At 44.0% G+C, this 27280-nt stretch overlaps 1 protein-coding gene across 4 annotated transcripts in view; it reads left to right on the forward strand.

Moving 5' to 3' along the window:
* LOC130349629 (ras-GEF domain-containing family member 1A) overlaps positions 1-27280 on the forward strand; it is a 480894-nt gene that overhangs the window by 222636 nt on the left and 230978 nt on the right. For all 4 annotated transcript variants that reach the window (XM_056554853.1, XM_056554851.1, XM_056554854.1 and 1 more), the window contains one exon: positions 17139-17232. The gene's annotated coding sequence lies outside the window, so the exon portion shown is untranslated. The remainder of the gene's footprint in view (positions 1-17138; positions 17233-27280) is intronic.

A 27280-nucleotide genomic window follows, 5' to 3' on the forward strand; every position in this document is an offset into this window, starting at 1 on the left:
TGCACCTTTGAGAGAACTGATGGCTTTTGCCGAGCCGAGGTGGAGAGTGACAAGCCGTAATTTATTTGCGAAGAAGGCAGTACCAGCCCTGCACAATTTTGTGGAAGAGAAGGTGGTCCAGTCCTTCAGCCTGTCGGTGTGTACCAAAGTGCACGTCAGCACTGACATCTGGAGCTGTAACTACAGTCAGGGACAATACATGTCCTTTACGGCTCACTGGGTGAATGTGGTTCCTGCACAGCCACAACCCCAACTTGGACAGGTCACGCCGCTTCCTCCTCCACGCTGTCAGCCCATTGGTCCTGTGACAGTGTGCGACTCCACCTCCTTCACCGTGTCCTCAGCCTCCGTTGCCCAGACAAGTCTCAGTGACCCTTCAGCATAAGATGTGTGCAGAGCACGGCGGTGTCACGCTGTTCTTCACATGGTTTGCCTTGGCGAAAAGAGTCACACAGGGGAGGAACTGATAAAAGTCATTCATAAAGAAATTGGATCATGGCTTACTCCACGAAAACTGGAAATGGGAACCATGGTGACCAACAACGGGAAGAACATCTTGGCAGCGCTGCGACAAGGAAGGGTGAGCCATGCGCCCTGCATGGCACACGTGTTAAATCTGGTTGTCAAGCAGTTCCTGAAGTGTTCCCCCCATTTGCAAGACATCCTAACAGTGGGAAGGAAACTTTGCATGAACTTCAGCCAATTGTACACCGCAAATATTGTTGAGCGGCATAGGCCATATTCGAATTTGCGAATATTCGCGAATATATGGACGAATATTCGTCATATATTCGCGAATATTCGCATATTCGTAATATGCCGTTTTATTTTCGCATATGCGGAAATTAACATATAAAAAATTACCATAAGCAAAAAATTCACATATGCGAAAATTAGCATATACCAATTTCCGCATATGCGAAAATTCGCACACCAGTCTCACACTGTAGTATTAGAGACTCCTTTACACCACACAAGCTGAAAGCAGAGAGGGATGATCACTGTGATGTGTACTGTGAAAAAACGAAACAAAAAAAAAACGAATATTCGTAATTACGAATATATAGCGCTATATTCGCGAATTCGCGAATATGCGATATTCACAAATAAAATTTGCATTGCGAATATTCGCGAGCAACACTAACTGCAAATCACACCCTCCTTGAACTGCAGCGTCAGAATGATATCCCCCAACATAGTCTGATTTGTGACGGTTCCACATGATGGAATTCCAACCTCCATATGTTGGACCGACTGTGCGAACAGAGAAAAGCCATTACCGATTTCTTGATGATCCAAGCAGATAGGGGTACTCCCCTGTGTAACTTAAATGTGAACCAGTGGCAGCTCAGACGTGACACCTGCCATTTGCTCAGGCCCTTTCAGGAAGCCACATTATTAGTAAGCCGCCTGGATTACGGGATGAATGATGTCATTCCACTGCTTAATTTCCTACAACAAGTGGCTGGTCAGGGCAATGAGACATTGCGCCTACATCTCACGGCCACATGAGCCCTGTGGGGGCTGAACTGGAGGAGGAGTAGGAGGATGAGGGGCACAGTGGAGCACAGTTTAGGTTTCATGAGATGGGCTGTGTTTATTGTCATCTGACAGGAGAGGAGGAGCATGATCAACTAGAGGAGCTAGAGGGTTATGAGGAAGGTGAGACTGAGGACCCAGACACACCGTGGCAGTATGCAGTGGAGATGGAGGCAGGGAGTCCCTCTGAGTCACTTGCACAAATGGCATGATGAATGCTCAGTTGCTTGTGTAGTGACCGCCAAATTGTCAACATTCAGTAGCGGGATGACTTTTGACTCTCCACCTTATTGGACCCTCGCTACCAGCACAAAATGGGGGCCTTTTTTACACCCACTGAGAAGGAGGACAAACTGACCTACTACAGAGACATTCTACGTAGTCAGTTGGCAGATGCTTATTGGCACCATCGTCCATCCACTCGCAGGTCTTACTCGGGGGGCCCTCTGCGCTCACCTTCCACTGCCATGGCTGCTGGGGAGGGGTGGGGTGGGAGGAGCAGTACCAGCTCCATCAGCAGCAGCCTGAGTCTACAGTCGCTGATGAGTACCTTTCTTTACCCGCATAGTGAAGCAACTCATCAACAGCAGGTAGACATGGAGCAGGTCCAGCCAAACTTGATTAATGGCCACAACTAGCAGAGTTTGCCCTGGAAAAGCTGTCCTGCCCGGCCAGTAGTGTACCATCAGAGCGGGTGTTTAGTGCGGCGGGGGCCATAGTCACCCTAAGGAGAACTCATCTGTACACAAAACATTTGGAGAGACTGACCTTTGTTAAGATGAATCGGGCATGGATTAGCCAGGATTTCCACCCACCAATGCCAGATGCATCAGAGTAGATTGACCATGGTACTACACCAACACTTCACATCTATGGATAGTGCCAAACAGATTTAAGGCACTGCTCCCCATTTACAAACATTCCAGCCACCTTCATCACCGGGTACTGGTATTGCCACCCACCGCACCGCTCTGTCACCGGGTCACTTTGAGGACTCTTGATGATCCGGCTGCCACCTCCGGGCTGTTTCATTCAGCCACTATTTTGTCTCCTAATGCTTCTGCCAACTCCAGGCTGTGCCATTCAGCCACTATATGGTTTCCTCATGCTTGGGCCACCTCCAGGCTGTACCATTCAGACACTATATGGGCTCCTTATGCTTTCCCCACCTCCAGGCTGTGTCATTCAGCCAATATATTGTTTTCTGATGCTGCTGGGACTGTCTTGGATATTACTTACAATTTTTTTATGGTAGCACTAGCAAACATACATGCTCAATAGAGATGTCAACGATGATCTTTTAATGTTAGGGGTTGTGAAGCCCTCTTATGTATGCATCCTTCTGCCTGATCTAGGCTGTGTGTTTTAGCAACTATATGGTTTTGTGATGCTGCTGAGCCTGTGCCTAAAATTTTTTGATGTTAGCACTAGCTAACATACTGTTATATTATGCTCTCCGGCCGCACATGCTGGCTGTGATAGCATGGTCCCGTTACCTGCTGCCGCCGGCGGTGCTGGGACTTGCATCATAGGACGCACCCGCATGCGAGTCCCAGTCCGTCAATCACCTGGTGCTTCTGCTCCAGCCTCTGCCTCTCTGCTCCGGAGTGCGTGCCCACGTCCCCTAGTGCGCGCGCGCCAGAGCTTTAAGATTTAAAGGGCCAGTGCGCTCATTAGTGTAATTCACCCGTGGCTCATTGATAAATTCCTCCACCCTCCTCACTTCCCTGCCGGATCTTTGTTACCTTGTTCCTGAGAGAAAGCATTCCTGAGAGTTGCCTTACCGTGTAATCTGATCATTGGCTCTGTGACTTAACCTTGCTCCTCTGCCGCCTGCCTACTGACCTCCTGCTACATCCTGACTACGCTACTTTGCCGCCTGCCTTGACCTTCTGCCATCCTGACTACAAGCTGCCTTATCCCTCCTGTGCCTCGCATCTCCTCAGCCGCCTGTGTGGTCGAGCTGTGCCAGGGGTAGCGACCTGGGAGCCGCCTGTCACAGCAAGTCCATTCCGCTTTTCGGCGGGCTTTGGTGAAAACCAGCAGCACTTTAGACTGCGCTTCTTGGTATGGTCCGAGTGATCTGCCACACAGGTCCAGCGGATCCACATCCACCAGAGTTTCTGTCTTCTGAAACGTGAGTGTTACACATACATCTTCTATACATATTGTAAACTCATGCTGATGCCTGCTCCAGGCTGTGTGTTTCAGGAACTACAGTGCTTATTGATGCTGCTGGGCTTGGGCCTTAAATTCTTTGATGATAGCACGAAGTAACATACCTCTTCAATAGAAATTTCAACATTGATCTTTCAATCTTAGGGGTTATGAAACCCTCTTGATTACTGCTGCTGCCTGCTCCTGACTGTGTCTTTCAGGAACTACTTGGCTTATGTATGCTGCTGGGCTTGGTCCTTAAATTTTTGGATGTTAGCACTAGTTCACATACATGCTTAATTAAGATTTCAACATTGATCTTTCAATGTATGGGGTTATGAAACCCTCTTGTGTACTGCTGATGCCTGCTCCTGACTGTGTGTTTCAGGAACTACTTGGCTTACTGATGCTGCTGGGCTTGGGCCTTAAATTTTTGGATGTTAGCACTAGCTTACAAACTGCTTAATTGAGATTTCAACATTGATCTTTCAATCTTAGAGGTTATGAAATCCTCTTGTGTACTCCTGCTGCTGACTGCTCCTGTCTGCCATTCAAACACTATATGGTCTCCTCATGCTTCAGCCAACTCCAGGCTGTGTCATTCAGCCAATCTATGGTTTGCTGATTCTGCTGGCCCTGGGCCTGGGAATAAAAACTTTTGTTATACTAGCTACCCAAAATCTTCAGTTTAAATTTTAAACTTTGTATTTTTTTCTTAGGGATTGGGAAGTCCTGGGGTCTCCTTATGCTTCAGTCAACTCCAGGCTGTGCCGTTCAGACACTATATGGTCTCCTCCTTCTGAGGCCACCTCCATTCTCTGTCATTGTGCTGCAACGTGACATGTGACTCCTTGTTAGATTTGGTCCTTTGTGCCCAAACGCCGGGTCCCTGGGCACTAAAACTTAGGAGTTAAAAGTTCCATTTCAAAATCCTCAATTTCAATATCTTAAATTTCTATTTAAAATTCTTGAATTTCAATGGTCTCCTCATGCTTTCGCCAACTCCAGGCTGTGTCATTCAGGCAATATATGGTTTACTGGTGCTGCTGGGCCTGGGTCTGGAAAAAAAAACATTGTTATGGTAGCACTAGCTACCCAAAAACTTTGGTTTAAATTTCAGAATTCATTTTATAATCTTAGGGATTGTGAAGGCCTAGTGTCTACTTATGCTGCTGCCAACTCCTGGCTGTGCCATTCAGCCACTATATGGTCTCTTCATGCTGCCAAAAACCTCCACACTGTGTCATTCGGCCACTATATGGTCTCCTCATCTGCCATGACCTCCATGCTGTTTCATTCAGCCACTATATGGTCCCCTCATGCTGCCAACACCTCCACGCTGTGTCATTCAGCCACTATATGGTCCCCTCATGCTTCAGCCTAATCCATGCTGTGTCATTCAGCCACTATATGGTCCCCTCATGCTGCCAACACCTCCATGCTGTGTCATTCAGCCTCTATATGGTCTCCTCATGCTGATGCTACCTCCAGGCTCCGTCATTGTGCCGCTCTGCGGCAGTGATTCTAAAAGCAATGCCGGTAATCTGCATGTCATTCTGAATAACACTACTAACACTTATTTCACTACTCCAGAACACTCCATATGCGTGTTAGAACACGGCAAAGTGTTCTACACTCCTATTGAGGGTCTCTGTAAGCCAGAAATAGCCATTTTTAATATAGATTTGCCGCAAATAAATTTGAAATGAAACAAATTTTTTCGAAAAATTTGGCGAATCGGCCAAATCGAATTTTTCAAAAGTTCACTCATCTCTAGTAGCTAGTGCTACCATAAAAATTTTAGGTAATGTCCCAGGCCCAGCAGCATCAGTATACCATATAGTGGCTGAATGACACAGCTTGGAGCAGGCGGCAGAATGAGGAGACCATAGGGCTTCACAATCCTTAAGATTAAAAGATTAATTTTCAAATTTTAATTGAAGATTTATGGTAGCTTGTGCTAACATAAATTTTTTTAGGTAATGTCCCAGATTAGAGTAGAACATATAGTGGCTGACTGGCACAGCCTGGAGTTGACTGCAGATGAGGAGACCATGTAGTGGCTGAATGGCACAGCCTGGAGTTTGCAGCAGCATGAGTAGAACATATAGTGGCTGAATGGCACAGCCTGGAGTTGGCAGCAGATGAGGAGACCATATAGTGGCTGAATGGCAAAGCCTAGAGGTGGCGGCAGCATGAGGAGAACATTTGATGCGATGTAAAGACCTCTTAAAGGTGGAAGGAGACAATGTATTGTCCATTGTAACAGTTGCGTTATACTTGAGATTGTATGGAGCTATAATGCATGGGTGTACGAGCCTTTACTTTACTTGCACACCAAATGTGGCTGCCAATCACAACACGAATTGAAAAGCAGTAAAACGTATAAAATAATATGGCATTAGGGTCTAAAAAAAATTAGTTTGTGTCCTTTAAGAGTATCAGATTTTCTGAGTATCCTTTAAGAGTATCAGATTTAATGATAATATCCAATGTTTGGCTATTTTAGTAGGAAAATCAGATGTATTGATTTTTTGACATTATGAATCAGGTCATCAGTAAATATAATGTATTTAGATTGAGAGTCCTCATCCTTCACTCCAGTCATTTTCTTAAAGGGGTATTCCAGGAAAAACTTTTATATATATATATATATATATATATATATATATATATCTCAAATGGCTCCAGAAAGTTAAACAGGTTTGTAAATTTATAAATAATTGTATAATTGTATATAGTTTGCGCTGGTACAGATTTATAAAAAATATATAATGTAATATAACAGTATCCTACCTGCATAGGTGAGGTTGAAAGATGTCGTATGACATTGCTTGAGTAGTATACTGAGAATGCCGTTCTGTGTTAGGGTTAGCTGAAGAGAAATGAGTTTATATGTTTAGATATGTTCTTTACAATAATCATGTACATCCAAAATGGTTATACTGTCACGATGCCGGCTGGCAGGAGGTGGATCCTCTGTGCCAGAGAGGGATTGGCGAGGACCGCGCTAGTGGACCGGTTCTAAGCCACTACAGGTTTTCACCAGAGCCCGCCGCAAAGCGGGATGGTCTTGCTGCGGCGGTAGTGACCAGGTCGTATCCACTAGCAACGGCTCACCTCTCTGACTGCTGAAGATGCTGAAGATAGGCGAGGTACAAGGGAGTAGGCAGAAGCAAGGTCGGACGTAGCAGAAGGTCGAGGCAGGCAGCAAGGATCGTAGTCAGGGGCAACGGCAGGAGGTCAGGAACACGGGCTAGGAACAGACAAGGGAACGCTTTCACTAGGCACTAAGGCAACAAGATCCGGCCAGGGAGTGCAGGGGAAGTGAGGTGATATAGGGAAGTGCACAGGTGAACACACTAATTGGAACCACTGCGCCAATCAGCGGCGCAGTGGCCCTTTAAATCGCAGAGACCCGGCGCGCGCGCGCCCTAGGGAGCGGGGCCGCGCGCGCCGGGACAGAACAGACGGAGAGCGAGTCAGGTAGGGGAGCCGGGGTGCGCATCGCGAGCGGGCGCTACCCGCATCGCCAATCGCATCCCGGCTGGAGGCGGGACCGCAGCGCACCCGGTCAGTGGATCTGACCGGGGCGCTGCAGCAACGAGGATGAGGCGAGCGCTCCGGGGAGGAACGGGGACCCGGAGCGCTCGGCGTAACAGTACCCCCCCCCCCTTGGGTCTCCCCCTCTTCTTGGGGCCAAAGAACCTGAGGAAAAAAAAGTAAATTTTTCCGTGATGAGGTCCGATGCACATTAGGAGGGGTTCTGTGCGGAAACGCATGAGATAGTCCAATCTTTTATTGTTAATACAACAGATGTAGAGGGGTCTGGCGAGACTGGTCACAGGGACGTAGAACCTGTTGATAAGAGAGGCCAAAAAAAATTTTCCTGCAGATCCGGAATCCAAGGAGACCATAGTAGAGAAGGAGAAGGTAGAGGCAGATATCCGCACAGGCACAGTAAGGCGTGGAGAAGCAGAGTTGACATCAAGAACTGTGTCACCTTTGTGCGGAGTCAGCGTACGTCTTTCCAGGCGGGGAGGACGGATAGGACAATCCTTCAGGAAGTGTTCGGTACCGGCATAGTACAGGCAAAGATTCTCCATGCGGCGTCGTGTCCTCTCTTGAGGTGTCAAGCGAGACCGGTCAACTTGCATAGCCTCCGCGGCGGGAAGCACAGGAACGGATTGCAGAGGACCAGAGGAGAGAGGAGCCGGGGAGAAAAAACGCTTCGTGCGAACAAAGTCCATATCCAGGCGGAGCTCCAGACGCCATCCGGAAGAACGCATGTCAATGCGAGTGGCAAGATGAATGAGTTCATGTAGGTCAGCAGGAGTCTCTCGTGCGGCCAGAACATCTTTAATGTTGCTGGATAGGCCTTTTTTAAAGGTCGCGCAGAGAACCTCACTATTCCAGGACAACTCGTAAGCAAGAGCACGGAACTGAATGGCGTACTCGCCAATGGAAGAAACACCCTGTTCCAGGTTCAGCAGGGCAATCTCGGCAGAAGAAGCTAGGGCAGGCTCCTCGAAGACACCACGGACCTCAGCGAAGAAGGACTGGACTGTGGCTGTGGCAGAATCATTGCGGTCCCCATCAAACTTGTCCGGCAGGGACAAGCAGGGGTTAGGAACGGCCGGTTGCTGCGGAGGAGTTGCAGGAGCCGGCGGAGGAGATGGTTGTTGCAGCTGTAGCTGTGACTGAAGTTGCTGTATCTGCGGCAGCAGCTGCTGTGACTGAAGTTGCTGTATCTGCGGCAGCAGCTGCTGTAACTGTGACTGAAGACGCTGTGTCTCGGAGATCAAGTATGCCAGCTGTTGATCTCGTTGGGCGATCTTTACGCCAAATTTGTCCGGCAGGGACAAGCAGGGGTTAGGAACGGCCGGTTGCTGCGGAGGAGTTGCAGGAGCCGGCGGAGGAGATGGTAGTTGCAGCTGTAGCTGTTGCTGTATCTGCAGCTGCTGTATCTGTGACTGAATACGCAGTGCCTCGGAGGTCAAGTATGCCAGCTGTTGATCTCGTTGGGCGATCTTTAGGGCTAGCTGGGCGACCAGTGTAGGATCTACAGCGGGATCCATGGCCGGATCTACTGTCACGATGCCGGCTGGCAGGAGGTGGATCCTCTGTGCCAGAGAGGGATTGGCGAGGACCGCGCTAGTGGACCGGTTCTAAGCCACTACAGGTTTTCACCAGAGCCCGCCGCAAAGCGGGATGGTCTTGCTGCGGCGGTAGTGACCAGGTCGTATCCACTAGCAACGGCTCACCTCTCTGACTGCTGAAGATGCTGAAGATAGGCGAGGTACAAGGGAGTAGGCAGAAGCAAGGTCGGACGTAGCAGAAGGTCGAGGCAGGCAGCAAGGATCGTAGTCAGGGGCAACGGCAGGAGGTCAGGAACACGGGCTAGGAACAGACAAGGGAACGCTTTCACTAGGCACTAAGGCAACAAGATCCGGCCAGGGAGTGCAGGGGAAGTGAGGTGATATAGGGAAGTGCACAGGTGAACACACTAATTGGAACCACTGCGCCAATCAGCGGCGCAGTGGCCCTTTAAATCGCAGAGACCCGGCGCGCGCGCGCCCTAGGGAGCGGGGCCGCGCGCGCCGGGACAGAACAGACGGAGAGCGAGTCAGGTAGGGGAGCCGGGGTGCGCATCGCGAGCGGGCGCTACCCGCATCGCCAATCGCATCCCGGCTGGAGGCGGGACCGCAGCGCACCCGGTCAGTGGATCTGACCGGGGCGCTGCAGCAACGAGGATGAGGCGAGCGCTCCGGGGAGGAACGGGGACCCGGAGCGCTCGGCGTAACATATACATGTGTTCCTGATTGTTATACCTGCAGTTCCTGATCTATTGTTTTGTATACTGTTTTATGGATCCAAGTGTTAAGTTGTTATAATCCTTTTTGTTGTTTTATTCTTTTGTATAATGGGTTAGTTTCGCATGCTGCAAAGAAATCCCTGGTTATACATATAGGTTGCGGCAAGTTTCTCTGTAGTATTGACTATATTATACGCTCTTCAATGTTATTTCAATGCTATTACTTATTTTCTAAGTTTAGGTACGTTACCGGTCAGACCGCCATTATGTTTTCTTCAATTAGTTGTATAGGTGTTCTTCTATATCCGCGGTGCTGTCCGGTGGTTGTATCCAAGTAAGAGATCCTTTTTTGGGTCGTTCTGTGTAGCGTCGAGTACGCCCCGGCCAGCGGTGGCTCTATCCTATGCTACCTGCGACTTCCGGGAATGAAAGTTTAGTGACGTCACTACAGGCGCTCCTCTTTACCAAAAGACCTTGACGCGTTTCGGAAACTGCTTCTACGGTTTCCTTCGTCAAGAGGAATGGTTTGAGAGGAGATTCAGATGTAATTTATACGGAAGCGCAGTGAATCAAGTTGTTAACCCTTTGTTGGACTGTAAATAACTGTTGAAATTTGTTCTGTATGTGGATCTTAACTCTTCATCCTTGATATGATGGTTAGTTGTTGACCGCTCTGTTATATGGGAAACCGCATGAGAAAATGCATGACTATCGCAACCCATGTGAATTGGTACAGAGACAATTTAATTATATGGCAAAAAAAACTATAAAGCTCTAGTGAGTGGAGAGTTTCCTTATTGTTTTATTTTGTAATATTCCTAATTGCCTCTTAGTGCGGCCCACATATATTTTTTACATGGGCACATAATTCCATAAATCACCCCCTTTGATTTGCAATGGATATGTTGTTTTACCTTAAATTGGGAGTTATTTGGTTGTTCTGGAATAAATTGGATAGGTGTTTTATTAGTAGTTATCTTACATGCACTACAATTTCTGCAAGGAAAAAAACCTTTTTTCTGACAGAGGAAGGTAGAAGACAGGTTATCTCCTTTTTTACACTTATTTTTAGTTTTAGATTTGTAAATTACTTATATTAAAAAATCTTAATCCTTCCAATAATTATCAGCTGCTGAAGTTGACTTGTTCTTTTCTGTCTGGCTATAGTGCACTCTGCTGACACCTCTGTTTGTCTCGGGAACTGCACAGAGTAGAATAGGTATGCTATGGGGATTTGCTTCTACTTTGGACAGTTCCCGAGACACGTGTCATCAGAAAGCACTTAGACAGAAAAGAACAACTCAACATCAGCAGCTAAAAAGTACTGAAAGCATTAAGATTTTTTAATAGAAGTAATTAACAAATCTGTTTAACTTTCTGGAGCCAGTTGATATATAAAAAAAAAGTTTTTTCCTGGATAACCCTTTTAAAATTGTATGTTAGGTTCTGTTCGCACTATTGTTCTAAATACATGTTGAAAGGTACTAATAAAATCCGCAGATACAGCCAACAAAGTGCAAGAAACCATTTTGGGTTAAAATTACTATAAAAACAGGATTTAACAAGACACAAAATTGATGAAGGACATTCTTTTCTTCCCTGTTTAAGAACAAATTCCAGCTGGATCCTGCATATTTGTAAAAATAGAATTCAATGGCAGCAGAATACAAAAAGATAGCCATTCAGGTTCATAGTTGTATCCTTTTTTTAACCCCTTAAGGACACAGCCCATTTTGACCTTAAGGACATGGCCAATTTTATTTCGGCGTTTTCGTTTTTTCCTCCTCACCTTCTAAAATTCATAACTATTTTATATTTCCATTCCCAGACCCATATGACAGCTTGTTTTTTGCATGACTCACTCATTTTACCCTAAAATGTATGGTAAACCCCAAACATTATTTTTTGTGTAAGGAAATTTAAACAAAAATCTAATTTAGCAAATTTGGGGGGTTTCGTTTTCACGCTGTACACTTTGGTAAAGTTGGTAAAAATTACATGTTTTCTTTATTCTCTGGGTCAATACGATTAAAATGATACCATGGTTACATACTTTTCTATTGTTGCACTGCTGTTAAAAAATCTCAAACTTTTTTACAAAATCAGTATGTTTAAAATTGCCCTATTTTTACCACCTCTAACTTTCTTATTTTTTCTGTATTCAGGCATGTGTGAGGGCTCATTTTTTGCACCATGATCTGTAGTTTGTTTTGGTATCACATTTCCGTATAAATGACTCTTTGATTTTTTGATTTTTATAAAAAAAAATTGCAGTTTGATGGGACATTTACACACGCGGTGATACCAAATATGTTTATTATTTATAGTTTTATTACGCCTTTTTGAATTAATATGTGGAAGGGGATTTTTCTATTTTTTTTTCACTTTTTTTTACATTTACTTTACACTTTTTTAGTTCCCATAGGGGACAACTTATAGCAATAATTAGATTGCTAATACTGTTCAGCACTGATCAGTATTATCGGCAATCTTCTGCTCTGGTCTGCTGAAAGGCAGGTCAGTGCAGAAGGCCCCGGGAGACGGACGGAGGCAGTTGAGGGGACCTCCTTCCGCCATCTTCGCTGATCTGATCCCCGCGGGCGATCAGATCAGCCATTATAACAGTTGTGTTCAGATCCAGAAAAATCCAGAAGTGCATACAAAGGGTCTATTCACATGGCGGGATTTCCGCCAGCAGAACTTTGTTGGCAGAATTCGGCCTAAAAGGAAAACCCAATCACTCTGGGATTCCGCACTCCTGTTGACACTTCGTAAATCCTGCTATTCCGCCATGTGAATAAACCCTAAGGGTCTTGTTCTCAACAGAGAGAAGGGAAAAAATAATGAAGGTAAGTCGGCTACAGTAAGTTACACAGAAGCAAGGGAACATTCATTATACATGTTTATGCTGAGGTGAAGTTGACATGACACCAGTCCACCATGTTAGGTTCTGTGGATGTCTGAGACTTATGCACCTCAAGCACTTCCTATCTCTGCCTGCTTACCATAGACACCCACATTTCCTACTGTGGCCCTCATTTACTTAGAAAATCGGGTTGTAAGTCTATCTTGCTTTCTTACCCGACTGCTTTTTTCCCCTGGTATTTATTATTATGTCGCATCCTGTTTGTCGCACGTGCGTTTTGTTGGTTTTGGTTTCCAACTCCTCTGAGTTGTCGGGAAGAAATCCACAACAATTCAACAAATTTGGGTTGGAAACCTTTATAAATACGTGGGAAAGCTCAGAAATGTCGGGTTTGGGAGAATCCACATCGGGTCCGTCGGGAAAAAATGTTGCATCGTGTCGCAGACTGGCGCACGATGTCTGCGACATGTCGCAGACAAAGATGCGCCATAAAAACCGACAAAACAAGTCAGGTTTAGAATAGTAAATGAGGGCCAGTATGTTATTTTGTTTTTTGCTTTTTACATTCTGTATAAACTTATGGGCGATGGATAGAAGAAGTTTCAGTTTTCTTAAGAACATTCCCTGCATTTCAACTACTCAAATACCATCAGGGCCACTTATACTCAGAGACTTGCAATAAAGCATATCTTTCTGGCACGGAACTTGCTGCATGTCGTGTGAGCCAACACGCACTGAGAACTGAGCAACCATGAAAGTCACAGTGGTTTACACTGAAAAGAAATAGAACAAGACAACTGGAGATCTGAACAGGGAATTATGTTAGGCTTTTAGTTAATGCTTGTTTGTATTTCATCTTCATATTGTTGGAGAGAAGTGGTTTCAGTTGAGATTTTAAGCTATGTTTATACAGTATATTACATTTCAAAAGCAATTTTTTTTCCCCATTGAAGCTAGTCGACTTATTTATTTATTTTATTCTAGAGACTTATCTTATATGTTTTATAGGAGGCTTCAGGGTCTGTCTGCCATGTTTGCTCAGTGTTTACTGGTTATAAGATAAAGGAGGAAGATACTGCTTACAATGAATAAGTCTGACAGTATACATAACCTTCTGCCAACAAGGACCATCTATTTTTTTGCAAGAAAACTTACAAATGGCCATAAACTACTGTTTAAAATAAGAACAAAATATGATGTTAGTCATTTATTTCTATTGTAGAACGAGACCATTCAAACAGTCTTGTCAACAAGCAGCAGACCTAAACAGACAGGTGACACAGTTCAGTAGTCCTGGGTTTATTGTAATTGGACCTCAGACATTAACCTATACTTCTGCTGCTTCAAGAAATGGGGTTGCTTGTTCAGATTTTAATTGGATCAAAATTGTTCCAATTTCCTTAAATCTGTTTCCACAGTTCTGTGGAGCCTATGTATAATATCATACCTCCAGTATTGGACTGGATTTTTTTTTTTAACTCACCATAGGAAATCCTCTTGAGACCCACTTTTCAGCCCTTCCCCTTAGCATTGCTAAGGTATAAAAAATTAATAGTCATACAGCTAACAAATACAAATATACAAGGAGCAAATATTTTCACCAAACATAGCACCATCACACTGTTAATAAACAAAACTTGGTATATGAAGAACAGTATTACCACTATGCAAGGAACAAATAATGCCACTACACAATGACCACCCATTACTACCTCACTTTTACAAATAAAACACATTGGTGGAGGCATTTTCAAAAATGAAAGAAGCAATCTGATGGTTGTTATAGGAAATTCAGCAACTTTTCCTCTGGACAGATTTTGTTAAATCTCCCCCATACAGTAACTCACTGGATTTTTGTCACTTTTATCCCTCTTTGTGTATGTTTGGTACAAGCCTCCGTGAAGACATCTTCTAGGCACATATCTCTGCAGAGTTTGCAAGACAAAGTATTAGGCTTCTCACTTTTCCAGCATCCTTCCCATCTTTTTTCCACCTCCATACAAACTTCCCCACACAGTGCCCCAAATGGTATTAATGAACCCCCACTGTACTTGGCTCCCCTTAGTGCCTCCACTCTGTACTTGGCTACCCTTTTGTGCAACTACATTGTAATTAGTTTCCCCTTTGTGCCCCCACACTGTACTTGGCTCCCATTTGTGCCCCAACACTGTACTGTACTTGGTTTCCCTTTGTGCCCCCACACTATAATTAGTTTTCCCTATGTGCCCCCACACTATACCTGGCACCGCTTTGTGCCTCCCCACTGCACTTGGTTACCCTTTGTACCCCCACACTGTAATTAGTTTCCCCTTTGTGTCCCCACACTGTACTTGGTTCGCCTTTGTGGCCTCACACTGTACTTGGTTCCCCTGTGTGCCCCCACATTGTACTTGGCTCCCCATTGTGCCACCACACTGTAATTAGTTTCCCCTTTGTGTCCCACACTGTACTTACTTCCCCTTTGTGCCCCACTGTAATTAGTTTGCCCTTTGTTCCCCCACACTATACCTGGCTCCGCTTTGTGCCTCCACACTGGACTTGGCTCCCCTTTGTACCCCTACACTGTACTTGGCTCCCCTCTGTGCCCCAACACTGCATTTGGCTCCCCTTTGAGCCCACACACTGTAATTAGTATCTCCTTTGTGCCCCCACACTGTAATTAGTTTCTCCTTTGTGCCTCCACACTGTACTTGGTTCCCCTTTGTGCCCCCATGCTGTACTTGGCTCCCCTTTGTGCCCCCACACTGTACTTGGTTCCCCTTTGTGCCCCCACACTGTAATTAGTTTCCCCTTTGTGCCCCCACACTGTACTTGGCTCCCCTTTGTGCCCCCACACGGTACTTGGTTCCCCTTTGTGCCCCCACACTGTAATTTGTCTCCCTTTTGTGCCCCGACACTATACTTGGTTCCCCTTTGTGCCCCCACACTGTACTTGGCTCCCCTTTGTGCCCCCACACTGTACTTGGCTCCCCTTTGTGCCACCACACTGTACTTGATTTCCCTTTGTGCCCTAACACTGTACTTGGTTCCCCTTTGTGCCCCCACACTGTAATTCGTCTCCCTTTTGTGCCCCGACACTATACTTGGTTCCCCTTTGTGCCCACACACTATGCTTTGGCCTTGTGAAGGCACAAAGAGGACCTAACTAGATTGTGTTGCTGTTTTTGGTGCTTTCCATTTTGGGGGACTATAGAACAATAGAACCAGATTAGAAAAAAGGACATGTCTCAGTATCTGGATCTAACCAGTTAAAAGAGAAATAAAAATAGGCGACACATTGAGATACACAATTTCACTGCAGTGTTAAAACATTGGTTGGCATGTGATTGTCCTTAAAGCATCAGTAACTCTGGGAAATGAGTGTCATTTACAATGATGGTGATTATAACAGCTTGAATATTGTAAGAAACCTGCATTCTGCACTAATGCGATTATTCTGGCGAGTTTTACATAATACGTCCTACCACTGAGCAGAAGACATTGTGTTGTGCTGTCTTATGTTCAATAGAAAAATTCACCTTCTCTATTTGATGCCTCTAGATTTTAGTTGTGTAACGAAAATAGTAGTTTTATTACATAAATATTATTTTATGAGGGTTCACCTTCCATATGAAGTTTAGGAATAATAAGGGAGAATATCACCAAATGTCTCTGTGGTGACACATTGCATTCATTGACGTGTAAAGTAATAAACACCCCCTGGTTTCTACTAGATAGAAGTAACAATTCTTCCTGATTTTGTATGCTAGAAGAGTTACAGAAGTAGCCATAATAAAGACCCCATTAGGGTACATATTACCATTATTATAAAAGGGATATGGTAGATGGAGGACCTGTTATAGTGTTAGCATTAGAGCATATTATACCTCTGAAACCCTAGATCATTTACAATGGAAAACCACGGTCTATAGTATGATACAGAATTTCTAGAGCACCATTGTCATACATTTGAAACATAGAATGGTCGGCAGATAAGAACCATTTGGCCCATCTAGTCTGCCCAATATTCTGAATACTTATGAATAGTCCTTGTCCTTACCTTATATGAAGGTTAGCCTTATTCCCATCTCTACCTTATAAGGAGGATAGCCTTATGCCCATCTCTATCTTATATGAAGGATAGCCTTATGCCTATCTCTACCTTATATGAAGGATAGCCTTATACCTATCTCTACCTTATATGAAGAATAGCCTTATACCTATCTCTACCTTATATGAAGGATAGCCTTATGCCCATCTCTATCTTATATGAAGGATAGCTTTATGCCTATCTCTACTGTATATGAAGAATAGCCTTTTGCCCATCTCTATCTTACATGAAGGATAGCCTTATACCTATCTCTACCTTATGTGAAGGATAGCCTTATACTTATCTCTACCTTATATGAAGGATAGCTTTTTACCTATCTCTACCTTATATGAAGGATAGCCTTATACATATCTCTACCTTATATGAATGATAGCTTTTTACCTATCTCTACCTTATATGAAGGATATTCTTATACCTATCTCTACTTTATATGAAGGATAGCTTTTCCACTATCTCTACCTTATATTAAGGATAGCCTTATACATAGCTCTATCTTATAGGAAGGATAGCCGTATGGCTATTCCATGCATGCTTAAACTCCTTTACTGTATGTGCAGCTACCACTTCTGCAGGAAGGCTATTCCATGACTCCACTACTCTCTCAGCAAAGTAATTCTTCCTCATATAGACTGAGTACTAAAATGTTATTTATTTATTTTTTTGAATCCCAGGATACATTCTCTTGTTTGGTCACATCTAAAGTTTACTACGGCTTCAGAAAACCCAGACGACGGTGTGTGTGAGTGTCCGTGGAAGCAGCTATGGGTGAGTTGAAACATTTTTTTCTAACGTAAAACATCTAGTATTAAAGGGGTAGTCCAAGATGTTTTTTTTCTTTAGCTTAAAGGGGTACTCCAGTGGAAAACTTTTTTTTTTTAAATCAGCTGGTGCCAGAAAGTTAAACAGATTTGTAAACTACTTCTATTAAAAATTCTTAATCCTTCCAGTACTTGTTAGCGGCTGTATACTACAGAGGAAGTTCTTTTCTTTTTAGATTTCTTTTCTGTCTGACCACAGTGCTCTCTGTTGAGAGTCCATTTTAGGAACTGTCCAGAGCAGCATATGTTTGCTATGGGGATTTTCTCCTACTCTGGACAGTTCCTGACATGGACAGAGGTGTCAGCAGAGAGCACTGTGGTCGTGACAGAAAAGAAATCCAAAAAGAAAATAATTTCCTCTGTAATATACAGCCCCTAATAAGCACTGGAAGGATTAAGATTATTATTTTTTTTTTACAGAAGTAAATTACAAATCTGTTCAATTTTCTAGCATCAGTTAATAATAATAAAAAAAAAAAAAAAAGTTTTCCACCGGAGTACCCCTTTAAGAACCCATGATGCCAACTTATAATATTGTTTAATATGCTTCTATTACCATGTGCCGCTTTGTCTTGTTTTCATGCACAGGACCCACACCCGGAAGTGCTGTATTTCAAGGGGAGGGGGGTGGGGGTTATTATTGGTTTTAGAGTGCGTTCACACGGAGTAATTCAAGAGGAATTTACTCGAGTAACATGTTGATTTATCACACAATTTGTTGCAGATGAGGTTTAGGGACTTTTTATTGCAACTTTTGCATTAGATGCCTTTTCTACAATTATTGCAGTGGTCATGAATTTATCATGTGTGACTTGTTGGACAATTTGACACAAATCCCTAATTTTGTCGCAGACCTACACCGGCCCAGACCTAGCTTACACACATGACTGTGTACAGTATTTGAAAAAATGTGCACACGTTGGGGCAAGAGGTTAAAAAATTGCATACAAAGTAGTGCACTAAAGTGTAATTTAAAAAAAAATGTACACTAGCACAAAATGTGTGCATGCAACCATTTCAAATTTGAATTTGGTGTACATATACGTTACCTCCACACAAATTAAGGTGTAGAAAAATTGTTCACGTACACCATCCTTGATAAATTTCCCCCAAATACCTGGATACACATGTAGACTCATTCTCTCATAAACCCACAGCACCTGCTCCTTTCCCCAGCCTAGCTGAGCTTCTCACTTCAAATAGGGCTTATTAGAACACACAACCAAAACCTCCAACCAAAAGTAACAATTCTTCTTGCTGTTGTCTGCTAGAAGGGTTACAGAGGTAGCAATAACATTCCATCATAACATATATATACATGCCTGCAACACATTGTCAAGTTGTTTATCCAACAAGCCTAAAAATTCATCAGATAAGTACTTCCTATCATTCGTTCTAGAGATCAGAGCAGGTCCCATCACCCAGACCCCGATTGATCTAAACTTTTTTACATGGGTCTATGAAATGCCAAAAGTTTTTTTGTTTTTTCAATTGACAGTGACACATTAAAGGGGTATTCCAGGAATTATTTTTTATTTGACTATGCTACATAGGCTGTAAAGCTAGTGTAGTTCATAATATAGTGTCTGTACCTGTGTGTGACGGTTTTCTCACAATTCTTATGTGATTTTCACCCCAATATTTATTTTAACAGCATACAAAATGACTGTTGTCTCAGATTTTTTCCAGGTTGCAGAGCGGACGAGACCTGACTCACTAGTCAGCTGATGACAGGAGTCTGTCTGCTTCAATGGGTGGAGCGATCACTTGGTGGGAGAGAGATCAATCTGCAACTAATGCAGCAGCTGTAGGCACCCTGATTGAAAACCACAGGTCTTTTGAATAGATGCAGCTCATTTATGTTTCAATGGGTGGGATGGCTGAAGTGTGGGAGGAAAAGGGAATTATGGGATTTGTAGGCAAAAAAGAAAACTCAAACAGGAAATACCAGTTCACAAATAGTTAGCCACAGTGTTATGTGTTATCGCACAACATAGCCATTTAGCCCCAAGACAAGTGCAGATCCTTCCTAAGCATGACCATTACTGTCTGCCAGGTACTTACTAAAATCACCTTATGGTGGACAACCCCTTTAAGTATATTGGCAATGAGTATGGTACATTTGCTGATACTAACGTAAGTGACAGCTTATCGGAAGTTTTTTTTTTCCTGTTTTGCTCTTGTAATTTACCCTTTACAATTTGAAGAAGGCAATTTCCCTTTACATCATGTCTGTGCCCTGTGCACTGCACACAAAGGGCTTCATTTTCTAAGAGTGTAGGGTTTTTAATAGTGTGAAATGTTTTTTCAGACTTGTAGGATTCCACCATATTTACTATGGGGATCACAGATTTACAAGTCGGGAACATTTTCTGACCAGCTTTTTCTAGGTGGAAATTTCCAGCCATTTATTCATAGGATTTTCTGTGAATCCTGGAAAATAGGTCTGGTTGTGAAGCCAAGCACCTTTTTTGACCAGGCACGCCCCTTTTGCGACAGACTACATCCCCTTTTCGGCTTTTCACAATGCAATGTCGGATTAGTTGGATTTTCCTGTCGCACAGCGCCTGAGACATGTCTCAGACAATGTGTACCAAAATATCTTGAAAAAACCCGACTAGTGGGTTTTAGCTTAGTAAATGAGGGCCAAAGTGTATGCTTTTGTGTCCTTAATAAAAATCCTCACCTTACTATAAGAAAAGCAAATCTTCAGCTCACCTGGAGCTAGTAATGCATGGCAATCCTAATAAACATGAAAACATAAAGGAACTTGGGCCAGACCATATTTGAGAATAGAACACTTTTTTTATTTTCTATCACATTGTAGGTGGAACATGCCTTACCAATTCACACTAATGCATTTTGAATCTGTTGGTCCTTACTCATAGCCTCGCCTTACCATGTTTCTGATGACCCAAACAGGCGGCTGTATCTTTGGATAATCAGAAGGGCAGTAAGGCCAGGAATGGCATCTGTAATATGGATACAAAAATGTGGATGTCATATGCTTATGTGAAACCAGCCTAAATAGCGAATGAAATTAGAACTTCATGAACTGAACATTTTGCTACCAGTGGTAAAAAAGTAATATAAGAGGGTCTGTTGTCACGTGTTATACCATGTGCTCTGGATACTGTTGGCATTTTTACCTTCAAAAAAGTGTAAAGAATTTTATTAATGAGTCACATATGTAATATGTATATATAATAAATAATATATAAATGTATATATAATAAAAAATATATAATAAAATGGAATCTAGTATTGTGATCAATCTGATATGTTTACACAGCCTTGAAAATGCTTTTCTTACATTAATTATAACCATATTGTACTGTAATCAATGCTCCAACTACTGACCTACAGTTGAGCAGCCACTCTGGGCTGTCTAAGCTGCTGTTTAAAGCATAGAGGAAGGTCAGATCAATGGTTTAAGCCAATAATGCATTTAGAAAGTCTTCAGTACCTTTCACATTTTTACCATTTTAGTATATTGCGGCCTTGGGATAAAGAAAAAAAAAAGTTTTTCCACAATCATTTTGCACTCAATAACCCACAACATATGAAAACAGAATGTATAAAATGTATGCTAATTTATTATCCCCTAGCCCAGTGTTTCCCAACCTTTTTCGGGTCGGGGCACACCTCGGGAAAAAAACATTTCCGTAGGGCACCCCTACCGAGGTTGACGAGCAAAAAAAAAAAAGGAAAAAAACTGTAAAAAACGCAATGCACTATATCTATTTATCAGTGGGTATGGGTATGTAGTTTAAAGTGCTGCTTTATACAGCAACTCACAGATGACGTCTTCTCTAATTTGCATCATTGCCTTCTCTTCTCCATCTGGTCTGGGCCATCATCACGATTTCTTCCATACACAATTCTTCACCGTTAAACCTGCAAAACAAACCTATTAGGCTCCGCACTTTTTTTTTTTTTTTTTTTACATGGCTGACAGAGGGGTGTAGAAGAGTGTACATGGGTGATAGAGGGGTGTAGGGGGGTGTACAGAGGGGTGTAGAGGAGTGTACATGTGTGACAAAGCGGTGTAGAGGAGTGTACCGAGGGATGTAGAGGAGTGTACAGAGGGGTGTAGAGGAGTGTACATGGGTGACAGATGGTTGTAGAGGAGAGTACATGGGTGACAGATGGGTGTAGAGGAGTGTACATGTGTGACAGATGGATGTAGAGAAGTGTACATGGGTGACAGATGGGTGTAAAGGAGTGCACATGGGTGTAGAGGCGTGTACATGGGTGACAGAGGGGTGTAGAGGAGTGTACAGAGTTGTGTAGAGGAGTGTACAGAGGGGTGTAGATGAGTGTACAGAGGGGTGTAGAAAGTGTACATGGGTGACAGATGGGTGTAGAGGAGTGTACATGGGTGACAGATGGGTGTAGAGGAGTGTACATGGGTAACAGAGGGGTGTAGAGAAGTGTAGATGGGTGACAGAGAGGTGTAGAGGAGTGTACATGGGTGACAGATGGGTGTAGAGGAGTGTACATGGCTGACAGAGGGGTGTAGAGGAGTGTACATGGGTGACAAATGGGTGTAGAGGAATGTTCATGGGTGACAGAGGGGTGTAGAGAAGTGTACATGAGTGACAGATTGGTGTAAATGGGTGACAGAAGGGTATAGAGGAGTGTACATGGGTGACAGATGGGTGTACATGGGTGACAGGGGTATAGAGGAGTGTACATGGGTGACAGAGGGGTGTAGAGGAGTGTACATGGGTGGCAGAGGGGTGTAGAGGAGTGTACATGGGTGACAGATGGGTGTAGAGGAGTGTACAAGGGTGACAGATGGGTGTAGAAGAGTGAACATGGGTGACAGGGGCATAGGGGGTGATAAAGGGGTGGACAGGAGTGACAGAGGGGTGAATAGGGGGTGGAAATGGGTGAGAAGGATGTGGTCAGAGGGGTGGACAATGGAGTGTGAACATTGGTGACAGGGATGGACAGGGGTGACAGAGGGTTGGATGGGGGGTGGACATGGATGACAGGAGGGTGGACATGGGAGACAGGGGGTCAGGGGGTGGACAAGGGTGACGAGGGGTAAAAGAGGGACAGGAGTGACAGAGAGGGGTGGACTGGGGTGACAAAGGGACAGATGGGTGAACAGGAGGCTGGACATGGGTGACAGGGTAGACTACAGGGGTAGATGGGGGGGGGGGTAAACATAAGTGACAAGGATGGACAGGGGAGTGGACAAGGCAGACATGGATGCCAGGAGGGGGGTGGACATGAGTGATGGGGGGGTCGGTAGAGGGTGTACCTGGGTGACGGTGGGGGGGGTGGGTTTGGACAGGGTTGAGAAGGGGTAACAGAGGGTTGGAAAGGGTACGGTACCTTAAGCAAGCCGGCCCGCGCAGCTTGCAGTTCCACGGCAGGCACGGGAGTCCGGCTCAGATGCAGCACGTTCCACCCCAGGGCACCATTTTCGGCTCACTGTGCCGCAAGGGAGAGGGGGGCGCAGGGGGGCAAAATCCCGCGGCACCATGGGCTGTGCAGCGGCACCGCGGTTGGGAATCCCTGCCCTAGCCAAAGGTAGGGATAAGTTGTCTGATCGAGGGGGTCCCGCTGCTGGGAACTCCTGCAATCTCTCCTGCAGTAGTGTTGCTCGCGAATATTTGTAATTCAAATTTTATTCGCGAATATCGCATATTCGCGAATTCGCGAATTTTCGCGAATATAGCACTATATATTCAAAATTACGAATATTTTTTTTTTTCACAGTACACATCACAGTGATCATCCCTCTCTGCTTCCAGCTTGTGTGGTGTAAAGAAGGCTCTAATACTACTGTGTGAGACTGCTGGGCGAATATTCGCATATGCGAATATTCGCGAATATTGATCCCTCCATTCTGCTGCTTCTATCAAGTTACACTGGTATACTTGCTGTAAAGTTCATACATTTTCACATATGCGAATTTTCACATATGTGAATTTTCGCATATGCGAAAAAACATGAATATTACGAATATGCGAATTTAGCGAATATATGACGAATATTCGTCCATATATTCGTGAAATATCGCGAATTCGAATATGGCCTATGCCGCTCAACACTATCCTGCAGCACCCCGGGTCATCATGGGATCCCGCCGATCAGACATCTTATCCCCTATCCTTTGGATAGGGGATAAGATGTCTAGGGGCGGAGTACCCCTTTAAAGACACAGACCATTTTGGCCTTAAGGATGCAACCAATTAAATTTTAGCATTTTTGTTTTTTCCTCCTCACCTTCTAAAAATCATAACTCTATTATATTTTTATCCACAGACTAGTATGAGGGCTTGTTTTTTACTCAACCCGATGTCCTTTGTAATGACTTCGTTCATTTTACCATAAAATGTATGGTACAACCTATAAAATACTATTTGTGTGGGAAAATTGAAAACAAAACCGCAATTTTGCTAATTTTGGAAGGTTTTGTTTTCATGCTGTACAATTTACGGTACACAATCACATGTTTTCTTTATTCTGTGGGTCAATATGATTAAAATGATACCCATGATTACATACTTTTCTATTATTGTACAACTTAAAAAAAATCTCAAAATTTTTAATCAAATTAGTACATTTTAAATCTCTCTATTTTGATGACCTATAACGTTTAAATTTTTCCGTATAAGCGGCGGTATGAGGGCTCATCTTTTTTCTTTATTTGTATTAATACCACATTTGCATATACAGTCATTGTCGTAAATGTTGCCACCCCTAACATTTTTAAGAAAATTAAGTATTTCTCACAGAAAAGGATTGCAGTAACATATGTTTTGTTATACACATGTTTATTCCCTTTGTGTGTATTAGAACTAAACCAAAAAAGGGAGGAAAAAAAGCTAATTGGACATAATGTCACACCAAACTCCAAAAATGGGCTGCACAAAATTATTGGCACCCTTAACTTAAAGGAGTACTCCAGCGCAAAATAACTTATCCCCTATCCAAAGGATAGGGGATAAGTTATAGATTGCGGGGGGTCCGAGCTCTGGGGCCCCCGGGATCTCATGGACGGGGCTGCGGCAGTCTGACGGAAGTGAAGTTTCATCCCCAGCAGAAAGCTGCGTCAGACACTCCCCTCCATGTATGTCTATGGGGTACATGGAGGGGGCGCGTCGGCCGCCGCGTCATGCGGGGACAAAACGCCACCTTTCCTGTATATTGCCGTGGACCCGTACCGAAGATCGCAGGGGGGCCCCAGCGCTCGGACCCCCCAACACCCCCCCCCCCCCCCCGCGCGATCTATAACTTATCCCCTATCTTTCGGATAGGGGATAAGTTATTTTGCACTATAGATGTCCTTAAATATTTGGTTGCACACCTGCTTGGTTGCTGAAATCAGTCGCTTCCTATAACCATCGATAAGCTTCTTACACCTCTCAGCCGGAATGTTGGATCACTCTTCCTTTGCAAACTGCTCCAGGTCTCTCTTATTGGAAGGGCGCCTTTTCCCAACAGCAATTTTAAGATCTCTCCACAGGTGTTCAATGGGATTTAGATCTGGACTCATTGCTGCCACTTCAGAACTCTCCAGCCCTTTGTTGCCATCCATGTCTGGATATTTTGGGGTCATTGTCCTGCTGGAAGACCCAAGATCTCGGTCGCAAACCCAGCTTTCTTACACTGGGCTGTACAGTGCGACCCAAAATCCGTTGATAATCCTCAGATTTCATGATGCCTTGCACACATTCAAGGCACCCAGTGCCAGAGGCTGCAAAACAACCCCAAAACATAATTGAACCTCCACCATATTTCACTGTAGGTACTGTGTTCTTTTCTTTGTAGGCCTCATTCTGTTTTCAGAAAACAGTAGAATGACGTGCTTTACCTAAAGGATTTCGGCTTACTCAAGTTCATTTTGGCAAAATATAGTCTTATGTAGTTTTACGTCTCTGTGTCAGCAGTGGTGTCCTCCTGAGTCTCCTGCCATAGCATTTAATTTCATTTACATGTTGAGGGATAGTTTGTGCTTACACTGATGCTCCTTGAGCTTGCAGGACAGCTTGAATATCTTTGGAACTTGTATGGGGCTGCTTATCCAGCATCCGGACTATCTTGCATTGACACCTTTCATAAATTTTTCTCTTCTGTCCATGCCCAGGGAGATTAGCTACAGTGCCTTGGGTTGCAAACTTCTTTGTTGCGCATTGTGGACAAAGGCAAATCTAGATTGTTGATATTTTTCCTAAATTTTGGTTCTCAAGTCCTCAGACTCTTATCCTCTTTCTGTTGTCCCTTCTTAGTGTGCACTGACACACAATGCAAAGATGAAGTGAACTTCTCTCCTTTTTATCTGCTTTCAGCTGTGATTGTTATATTGCCCACACCTGTTACTTGCCCCAGGTGAGTTTAAAGGAGCATCACATGCCTGAAACAATCTTTTTTTTCCTCACAATTTGGAAAGGGTGCCAATAATGTTGTCCAACCCATTTTTGGAGTTTGATGTGACATTATGTCCAATTTGCTTTTTTTCCTCCCTTTTTTGGTTTAGTTCCAATACACACAAAGGGAATAAACATGTATATAGCAAAACATGTGTTACTGCAATCCTTTTCTGTGAGAAATACTTCATTTTCTTGAAAAATTTCAGGGGTGACAACATTTACGGCTTGACTGTATATGAAATTTTTAATTAATTATTATTATTTTTTTATATATGATGTGACAAAAAAGCAAACATTTAGGACTTTTTCTTTTTTTTTTAACGTTTATGCTGTTCACCTGTACGGGATCAGTAACATTATACTTTGATAGATCGGACATTTACACATACCAATACCAAATATGTTTATTAATTCATTTTTTTTTACAATTTCTGGGGGGAAAAATGGGAAAAAGGCATGATTTACATTTTTATTGGGGGAGGTTATCTTTAAAAAATGTTTACTTAACCTGTTGGGGACAAAGGGCGTATGCATACGGCCTTGCGTCCTGGTACTTAAGAACATTAGACCCCCCCATTAGTCATTAGACCCCCCATGTCGGCGATCGGCGCAAATCGCAAGTGAATTCACACTTGCGATTTGCGCCCATTACGGGTCTGTGGTGACCCGGTGACCCGGAATATAAGGGGGATCGCGGTTATCTAATAAACCTAAGATCCCCCTGAAGGGATAGGAGTGAGGTGGCAGGGGTGCCACCCCTCCTATCCCTGCTATTGGTCTGCTATTGATCGTCAGAAGCGACGACCAATAGCAGATCGGGGGTGGGGGGGTTAACTTTCGTTTTCCCCGTCCTGCCCACCCACAATAGGCGGGGCAGGACGGGGAAACTGGCAGGGACTGGTGCCGAAGATCCACTTACCATCCGGAGGCTGCGGGCGACGGTGATCGGCGGGCAGCAGAAGAGGACGGCTCCCTGGATCCGAAAGAAGCCGATAAGTTGCCTAGCAACATCTGGAGGGCTGCAGTCTCAGACCATTATACAGTGGTCTCTATCCTGTAGCCCTCCAGATGTTGCAAAATTACAACTCCCAGTATGCCCAGACAGCTGTTTGGGCATGCTGGAATATGTAGTTTTGCAACAGCTGGAGGGCTACAGTTTGAGACCATTATATAGTGGTCTCTAAACTGTATCCCTCCAGATCTTGTTTGCTGTCTGGGCATGCTGGGATTTGTAGTTTTGCAACATCTGGGGGGTCACAGTTTGGAGCAGTGGTCTATAAACTGTAGCCCTTCAGATGTTGCAAAACTGCAAATCCCAGCATGCCCAAACAGCAAACAGCTGTCTTGCCATGCTGGGAGTTGTAGTTGCGTAACTCCAGCTGTTGCATAACTACATCTCCCAGCATCAGTACATGTAGTTTTGCAACAGCTATAAGCACACTGGTTGGGAAATACTGAGTTAGGTAACAGAACCTAACTGAAGGATTTCCAACCAGGGTGCCTCCAGCTGTTGCAAAATTACATCTCCCAGGATGCCCTTCGGCGAATAGTACATGCTGGGAGTTGTAGTTTTGCAACAGCTGGAGGCTAACTGGTTGGAAAATA

Source organism: Hyla sarda, unplaced genomic scaffold (assembly GCF_029499605.1).
Source record: "Hyla sarda isolate aHylSar1 unplaced genomic scaffold, aHylSar1.hap1 scaffold_92, whole genome shotgun sequence".
Taxonomy (NCBI): domain Eukaryota; kingdom Metazoa; phylum Chordata; class Amphibia; order Anura; family Hylidae; genus Hyla; species Hyla sarda.